Source organism: Asparagus officinalis, chromosome 10 (genome assembly GCF_001876935.1).
Source record: "Asparagus officinalis chromosome 10, Aspof.V1, whole genome shotgun sequence".
Taxonomy (NCBI): Eukaryota; Viridiplantae; Streptophyta; class Magnoliopsida; order Asparagales; family Asparagaceae; genus Asparagus; species Asparagus officinalis.
In genome coordinates this window covers 35,717,316-35,727,137 of record NC_033803.1, presented here as the reverse complement: position 1 = coordinate 35,727,137, position 9,822 = coordinate 35,717,316, and positions in this window count along the sequence as shown.

Sequence of the window (9,822 nt, the reverse complement as noted above, 5' to 3'; positions counted from 1 at the left end):
CAAAGACTTCTTCTTTGATGAAGCCATTTAGGAAAGCACTTTTTACATCCATTTGATATAGTTTGAAACCCATATAGCAAGCAAAGGCAAGTAATAATCTAATTGATTCTAATCTTGCTACAGGAGCATAGGTTTCATCATAGTCTATTCCCTCTTCTTGAGAATATCCTTGAGCAACTAACCTAGCTTTGTTTCTAACTACCTTCCTGGAACTTGTATGGTCGACCAAATTCAGTCCTGGTCGACCAGACAGGCTTCCTGTAAATTCTGTGGTCGAGAGTGGTCGACCAGGTCCATATCTGGTTGATCAGACAGAGATTTTTCTGAATCTCTGTTTCTGGTTATTATATCTGGTCGACCAGACATTTCTTTGGTCGGCCAGAAACTATGTTATACATATTTTCAATAGTTTAAAATGTTATTCATTCGTTGATTAGACTTAGGATTATACTTAGAATATTTTCTATGATTTTCTAAGTGATTAGTGTGTTGTGTGTGTGATCAAGGCTTGTACAAAGATTCTAAAAGAAAAGACAAAATTACATCACTCTTGTAAAGTATATTTTCTTCTTGAAGCGCGAAGTGACTTGATTAACTTCATCTTTTTGATCTTTGAAATCTTGTCTTTGATATAGCCTTAATATCTTGATTGTTGCTTTGAGATGTATATCTTGAATCTGCAGTAAAATATGTTAGATAAACAATGATTTGTTATCATCAAAATACAAGAGATATTGTAACATCAACCATGTTCCCAACAATCTCCCCCTTTTTGATGATGACAAATAATATTGAAAAACTTTAATTAAACATACTTACTCCCCCTGCAACAATGCATACATGTTAATTTAACACACACAAAAATAGCACTTATTAGTAATCCTAATATTGTATAACAATGCATACATGTCAATATTCAATATTGCAATAGTTGTCAATATTTCAATATTCTAATATATCTCCCCCTTTGTCATTAACAAAAAGAAGAATAGAAAGGGAGATAATAATAAATAATGAAATAATTAATACATTTCTTCAATACAACCTAATATTTCTTCAACATGGCCTAAAACTTCAAATAAATCTTCAAGATTATGCACATAGTCCATTACATCTCCCATCCAAATAGGAAGACATAAGCTTGCAATGAAAATTAAGTTTTCTATGGGAGTCATATTGAATGTATTGTGTTGTTTAAGAAGAAATATTTCTCTATTTATAACCATGGAAGTAGTTATTAGAGACTAACCATCAAGTAGTTATTTAAGAATTGGTTAGAAGAACTAAAATATGAGTTCAAAAATTTATGAAACATTTCTCTTATGTTAACCAAGATAAATAACAAGAATATTTGCTAAAAATAAAATTCATTAAGCAAAAGCAAACATACTTGTTCATTAATAACTAGCAAAAGCAAACATATCAAACATATTATTAATAAGAGTTTTAGAGTTTATACCGACCGTTCCAATTCCTACCACTTGACCCTTGTTGTTGTCACCGAAGGTAACGGTTCCTCCATCTTTAAGTTGTATGGAAGAGAATAAGTCCTTGTTCCCGGTCATGTGATTGGAACAGCCACTATCTAAAATCCATTTTTCCTTTTTATTAGGTACCTCTAAAATAAAAGAAATATGTTTTGGTACCCTTTAACTTTTGGGTCCATGAGATTAGCATTTAGGAAACCAAACCCAATAAGAATTTGGTTTACCTACATTGTATGAAAGATAGTTTTTAGAATCACAAATATCCTTTTTGTAATTTGATAAGTATATCTTTCTATCACTTAAACATGCATTTTTAGGAACCCAAATGTAGTTGGATTTTAAAATATTCTTACATGCAACTTTCTTCATATGCATTTTTCTATCATTATGTGAAAATACCTTAGAACTAGCATGCATAGATGTATCACTATGTGCATGATAATTACTTTTCACAAATTTAGAATATAAATAAGCATGATTTTTCTTTTGCATAGAAGAGTATATTTTCTCTTTACTGGAGTTAGAAACATATCCTAATCCTTGTTTACTCTTAGCAGGTAATTGATAAGAAAGTAGATTATCTAGATTCTCTTTTCCTTTGTTAAATTTACCTACATTCATTAATATAGTTTCATATTTGGTTTTAAGACTTTTAACATTATCATCCAAATTTGAAATACGAACTTTAAAGAAATCACATTCTTTTTTAAGAAGTTGATTGTTACTAGATAACTTGTAATTTTCAGAAAATAACTCTTTATTCTTCTCTTTAAGATCTTCTATTTGTGAAGCATAAGGAGAGGCTAAAGTGTTATTCAAATTTTCATTTTCATTTTTTAATATTTTAAAAGAAGAATTTAGTTGCTTGTATTTCAAAAATAATTCGTTAAATGCGTCAAGTAACTCATCATGATTACTTACTTGATCATCATCAGATTCATTTGCCATAAAGCACATATTCGCTTGATGATCTTCTTTTTCCTCTTCTTCATCTGAAGATGACTGGTCACTATCATCCCATGTTATCGACAAAGCCTTCTTCTTTTTGTTCTTCACTTGTTCATTCTTGTTCTTTGTGAACCCGTTGAAATTGTTAGAAGACTTCGATTTTAACTTTTGTTGTAGGGGACAATCTTTCTTGTAGTGTCCTGGCTTATTACAACCAAAACGAGTGACTTTGTTAGTATCTTTGAATTTACTAGAAGAGAACTTACCTTTTTTCAAGAATTTTCTGAATTTGCGTGTGATTATTTCAAACTCTTCTTCGTCATCGGAATCCTCATCATCAGTAGATGCTTGGAAAGCAAGAACCTTCTTGTTCTTATCTTCATTATCCTTTTTCCGATCTTCAAGTTGCACCTCGTATGCCATCAAATTCCCTATCAAAATTTCTACTGTCAATGTGGAAAGGTCGTTGGCTTCCTCTATCGCGGTAGTCTTCTTCTCCCAATCCGAAGTAAGAGCCCGGAGGATTTTCCTAACCATCTCCACTTGTGTATAGTCCTTTCCTAACGCAATTAGGGAGTTGATGATGTCGGTGAACCTTGTGAACATTTCACCAATTGTCTCGTTGTCTTTCATCTTGAACATTTCAAACCTGTGCACTAAAACAGAAATTTTTGAGTCTTTAACCTTAGAAGTTCCTTCGTAGGTTACCTCAAGTGTGTGCCAGATTTGATGTGCAGTGTTGGAAGTAGACACGCTGTAGAATTCATTCTTATCCATTGCGCAAAACAATGCATTCATTGCCTTGGTGTCAAGATTCGCATTTGTCCTTTCCACCAATGTCCATTCGGAGTATGGAGTAGTAGGCTTGTTGTAATCAGACAACACTATGTTCCAGAGATCGAATCCTATCGATTGAAGGTAGATCTTCATCCTACACTTCCAGTAGTTGTAGTTGGAACCATCGAAAGGTGGTGATCTTTGAGTAGAATGTCCTTCCTTGAACAGTGATGTAGATGATGTAGCCATTGTTATCCTTGATCAACCTGCTCTGATACCAATTGAAGGATCGCTGCAATGGCACTCAAACACTAGAAGGGGGGGTTGAATAGTGTTTATGAAATCTAATGCGGAAACTTTCAATTTCAATAAAATAATATCACAAAGAGTAAGAAAGATCAAACCAATGTGTAGACAATCACAGAAAATTGCATACGCAAACAGAAGGATTTATACTGGTTCGGTCCTCCAGACCTACATCCAGTCCCCAAGCCTCGCTTGAGATTTCTCCACTATTTCCACTTGCAAAACCACAAGCACTTGCAACCCGCAAGCAAACAGTACAACTTCGACAATCTTCAATTGCCAATGCCACAACAATCTCTTCTTTCAAGAGATTATCAAACTGAAACAAAATGGTACAACTCTTTCTCTTCCTATAAGCCTTGATGTGTAGATGTGAGTGACTTACAATAGGCTATAGGAATGGTTTTTGTTCTAGAGTAATGGAGTTTTAATCAAGAACAAAACTGAAAATAACACTCAGTTTTTCTCTTCAAAAATGGAGTTAAGAACTCAAGAAAAAACTCAAGTTTATGGAAAGGAATCTTGTTATTTAACTTCAGAACTTAACACTTATTTATAGGCACAAGTTTAGTTCAAATTATATCAAAAATAACTGCCAAAACGTTCATAAGACCAGACAGAGATTTTTCTGACTCTGTTTCTGGTTCAGTTATATCTGGTCGACCAGATATAACTTTGGTCGGCCAGAACCTATGTTATACATAGTTTCAATAATTTAATAAGTTATTTATTTGTTGATTATACTTAGGATTATACTTAGAATATTTTCTATGATCTTCTAAGTGATTAGTGTGTGTTGTGTGTGTGATCAAGGCTTGTACAAAGTTTCTAAAAGAAAAGATAAAATTATATCACTCTTGTAAAGTATATTTTCTTCTTGAAGCGCGAAGTGACTTGATTAACTTCATCTTTTGATCTTAGAAATCTTGTCTTTGAAATAGCCTTATAACTTGATTGTTACTTTGAGATGTATATCTTGAATCTGCAGTAAAATATGTTAAATAAACAATGATTTGTTATCATCAAAATACAAGAGATATTGTAACATCAACCATGTTCCCAACATTGGCAAATCCTCAGCCTTCAACGGATTTGATGTGCCTTTACCGACTACTATTTGAATCAGGCTAGCATGTGAATTATTTAAACCCGTCTCACATATGACATTGTACTAAGAGAGCTGATTCTCTTAGACTTGGTGCTATGATTTCGAATACATAGACTTTGTCTTTGTCACGGGAATAGACTACCTAGCAACGCGTGTTAGGCGCTGACTCATCCTTACTTAGAATTCAGGATAAATTCCTCAGACTCGTATTCTGGTGTCTTTTCATTCGGTGAAAGACTAAACCGGCAACGTGTGTTAGACACAGACTTATCTCTCTGTTATGGTTTAAGATAAAAACCCCCGCGCATGAAGTGTGCAGATTTAAAGTTGAGAAATGTGTCTTTTCTAATGGTAAAAACAAACCTAGAGCGGGAGAGGAAAATTTTATATTCTATCTCCCAAAACTGAAGAGGAAGAATTTTATACCCTGGCTCTAGTTGCAGGGGAAACTCAAGTGGGATCTCTAACTTAAGAATTAAAAAAGATAAACTAAGAGTGGGATCTCCACTCCGAGAATCAGGAAGATTCAAGCAACCCTAACTTTTATAGGATTGGTTGCATAAACTAAAAAGAGCTCTTCGTTTATCAAAGTGAAATTCGGAGTTCGACCCTAACTTTTATAGGTTTGCCTGAGTGAGTTTGAGGCAATCCTAACTTTTATAGGTTTGATTGCTCAATTGAAAGTGGACCTCTCGTTCATGGAAGGAATCAAGAGGGGATTCTGGTTTTGGCCTTAACTTTTATAGATTTGACCAAGAAAGCAGAGGGAGTGGAATACAGATAGTAGTGAAAATGTCGATTTGTACTAGCCACTCGATGTAGGATTTCGATGCCAAGTGATCAATACTTAACATGTAAAGTTTAAAATTTCCAATGATTGGCGTAAAAGGCGTCGTATTAGTGTTTTAACAACATAAGTGTTAAATGCACAAACACGGTGATGGTTTGAATGAATTTAACCGATAAGAATTTTGGTAGACTCACCGGCAATTGGCTTGATCAGTGAGGGACTTTGTGGTGAAAGATTATGAATTGCCAAACACCAGTGGGGGTTTCGTGAGGGAAGATTTATTTATCAAAGTGATCGAATCTCATCTCAACGAAACTATTCACGAAAGTTGGTGAATTTAATTCCGAAAATGAGATAGATTCCATCATTGAGGACATTCAGAATCTAAAAGGGGATTTCTTGCTTATACCTTTTGTAACTACCGGGTTATCCCTAAGAATACACCACATAGTATTCTTCCGGGAACTTCCCGTTTCATGGGTTATCCTAAACGTACTAAGGGTAGTACTTTTTTAGGAATTTCTCATTTATAGGCATCATGCACTGAGCGCCTTCCTTGGTAATAAGGTGATATGCGCCATTCGAGTAGACTGTATTTACTACGAACGACCCTCCTATTTGGGTTCAAATTTTCCATTCTTATTGGAATTAAGGATCATAGGTCGTCGGACCGCTAAAACCAAGTCTCCTTCTTTAAAGCTCCATTGCCAAACTTTTTTTATCAAAAGCTCAAGAAATTCTGGCTTGGTAGAACTTAATGTGTTGCTGAGCTTCCAAACGCTTCTCGTCGAGCATCTCGAGTTCTTCGAGATGTTTCTAGTGCTGTTCTTCGATTGTCAACTCTGTTGTGAGAGCGTTCCAAAGCGATGGAATTTGCATTTCCAACGGAAGAATGGCTTCACACCCGTATACCAGAGAATATGGGGTCGCTCCCGTCGGCGTGCGGATCGTGGTACGATAGGCCCATAAGGTTGCACCAAACTTATCATCCCAATGTCGTTTATTAGTTTTCACGAGTTTTGATAAAAGCTTTATGATAGTCTTGTTAAAGGCCTCTGCCAATTCATTCGCTGTGGCATTGTAGGCTGTCGACGAAACATCTGAGATTTCGAATTTCTAACAAAATTTGATGAAGGCATTACTGACGAACTAAGGACCGTTGTCGTGTATGATTCACTTTGGAACGCCATATCGATAGATAATATGGTACTTAATGAATGCAACAATGTTGTTCGTCTTCACTTCTTTGAGCGAAATCGCTTCAGCCCACTTGGAGAAGTAATCGGTAATTGCCAGAATGAATCGATCGTCTTTGACTGATGGAGGATTTATAGGACCAACGACGTCCATTCCCCAAGTCTTAAAAGGCCATGAGGTAGCCGAAGGATGTAGATGCTCCGGGGGTTGGTGCATATAATTTGCATGTACCTGACACGCATGACACTTTCGGGCATACGTGACTACATCTTTTATCATGGTGGGCCAGAAATATCCCATCCTTCTGAGGCGGTCGTAAAGTTTGGGGCCAGGTTGGTGTGCAACACAAACCCCTTCGTGTGTCTCCCTAAGGACTTCTTCCACCTCTTTAGTGGATAAGCAACGTAATAGTAAACCATTATACCCCCAACGATATTACGTTCGACTCTCCGTGTTATAGTAGAATCTCGGTGCTCTTCATCGGATTGAGTCCCTTTCCTTCACGTCTTCTGGTAAAATTCCATGCAAGACATAATCGATGATAGGAAAACGCCAATCTCGGGGTTCGAACTCAACTTGAGTTGAATACACTTCTTTAATATCCTCTTCTCTGTCATCTAAATCATAGATTGGTACGAAGAGTGGATGAGTTATTACCGTAACGAACTGTTCCATTTTGAGAGGCTACGCCAGAGATACCGCTAATGCTGCTAATGCATCCGCGTAGGCGTTCTGTAAGCGTGGAATGTATTTAATGAAGAATCATTCGAACGATTCTGCCATCTAAAAATCCATCCTATGTGGTATGGTATCTAATCCTATTTTCTGACCTCGTACTCCCCTTGAACTTGTTTAACTACTAGTTGAGAGTCACCGAAAGCTTCAATATACTCGACCCCTAGCTCTTTAGCAAACCTGAGTCTAATAAGCAGCGAGTTATACTCGGCTACGTTATTCGAGCACGGCTCGGTCAGCGAGTAAGCTCGAGGCATCACATGTTTTCCCGGGAAAACTAAGACAACTCTAACTTTTGTTACTTAAAGTGTAGGTCATATTGGAATAGAAGCAAGGCCCACTTCGCTAGCCGCCAATTTATGAAAGCGGGCTGCGTCATGAATACTCGGACTGAGTTAACATTGGAAATGACGTAAATAGTCTATCCGACCAAGTAGTGCCGCATCTTTTGAATAGTGAATACTAAGGCGAGACACTCCTTTTCAATCATTGGATACAGAAATTCAATGCCCATAAGGGTTTGGCTCAAGTAATATACTGCTTGTTCGTGATCATTATCATCGTCTTGTGCAAGTAATGCACTTAATGAGTGACTCATCGCCTTGACATAAATCAAGAACGGTTTGCCTAATTTTAGTGCAACGAGCACAGGGGGTCTAGAGAGATATTATTTAATATTCTCGAACACTTTTTAACAAGCGTCGTCCCATACGAATGACACGCCCTTCTTTGTAAGCCTAGAGAATGGTTGAAATTTCCCCAAAAGGTTCGAGATGAACCGACGGATATAAGCCAACCGTCCTTGTAATCCTCTGAGTTCCATAAGGTTTCTCAGGGGTTGCAGCTCATTAATTGCCTTCACTTTATCAGGGTCGATGTGAATACCCTTGGTGGTGATGACGAATCCAAGGAATTTACCGCTGGACATTCCGAGGAAAGATTTGGTAGGATTCATCTTCAATTGGTGAGTCCGCATCAGGTCAAACATCATTTTCAAGTCTTTGATGTGATCATTCTTGTCACCACTTTTCACAACTAGATCGTCCACGTAGCATTTGACAGACTTCCGGAGAGGCTCCTGGAAAATCGTTGACATGGCTCTCTGATATGTGGCACATGCATTCTTTAAGCTGAAGGGCATAACTATGTAACAGAAAACGCCGAGGGGTATTCTAAACGCGGTATGCTTTTTATCATCTGGATGCATCTTTTTCTGATTATAACCAAAAAATCCATCCATGAAGGACATTCTCTCGAATCCACACGTATTGTCGATGATAACATCTGTGATGGGAAGAGGAAAATCGTCTTTCGGGCAAGCAGTGTTAAGATCTCTAAAGTCGATACAAATCCTGATTATCCCGTTCTTCTTAAGGATCGGGGCAATATTGGTAAGCTATTCAGGATGTTGCTCCTCCCTGACGAAACCTGAGTCGATAAGCTTTTTAACTTCGGACTCGATTGCCTCCATAATTTGTGGATGAAACCGTCTTTATTGATATTTGATAGGTTTGACATCCGGCTTAATATTGAGGCGATACATTACAACATTTGAATCGATCCCTAGCATATCCTCACAATTACAAGCAAAAACATCGATATATTCCCTAATGAGGGTAATTAGCTCCTCTCTCATTTGGTGGGAGACTGTCACTAATAAATATCGGTTTCAGATTATCCTCATCACCCATATTCACCTGGATTACTTGATCTTCGGTAGGGGGTTCCCTTTGTTCAAACCTATCACCGTACTGCATATTCAGGTGATGAACCCAAGGGTCTTCCCAAGTCGGTATTTGGTTGTCTTCCTCTATTGTGGTAGGGTCGACCGTAGCCATGTTCGACATTAGCCTTTTGAACATTTCTCCAAGACTAGCGTTAGAGTCTCAGGCTGAAGAGTCTGAAGAATATCCGTCTTCACCCTTATTAGCAATCTGATCAATGACCTGCCAACAACACTCGTCATCGGACGAGGAGACATAGCCTAAACCTTTTTTGTGGCTATAATAGTTATTGGGTTTCCCTTTCGGTACATAGGCCATACGAGGTAGAACTCGCGGACCTCGACCAAAACAAAGACCCTCTCTGAGTGCGAAGTTATATTCGTATCTCTCCATGAGATTATGTGCTTTTGTGTTATATCTGAATAAATGAGGGGCCAATTTATCATCATCGTTATCTTATTCTAAGAAGTGATTTGGTATTGAAAATTCTTTCCCCTTACCGTAGATGACTTCTTTTTCACCTCTTGTCTTCGCAGTAATGATGAGAGTTGTTCCGAATGAATCTTGAATATGTTTCTTCATCAAGCAAGATGATTGAAGTGGTACATACAAGTTAGGATCATTGTATAACCCCTTCATGATATTATCGAGACACAACGAGTACTATAAATCATCATTTATTGCTACTTCTTCGGCAAGTTGCTAATTACAACTACTATCCGATGACTCTCCATCGTCAAGATTAATTAC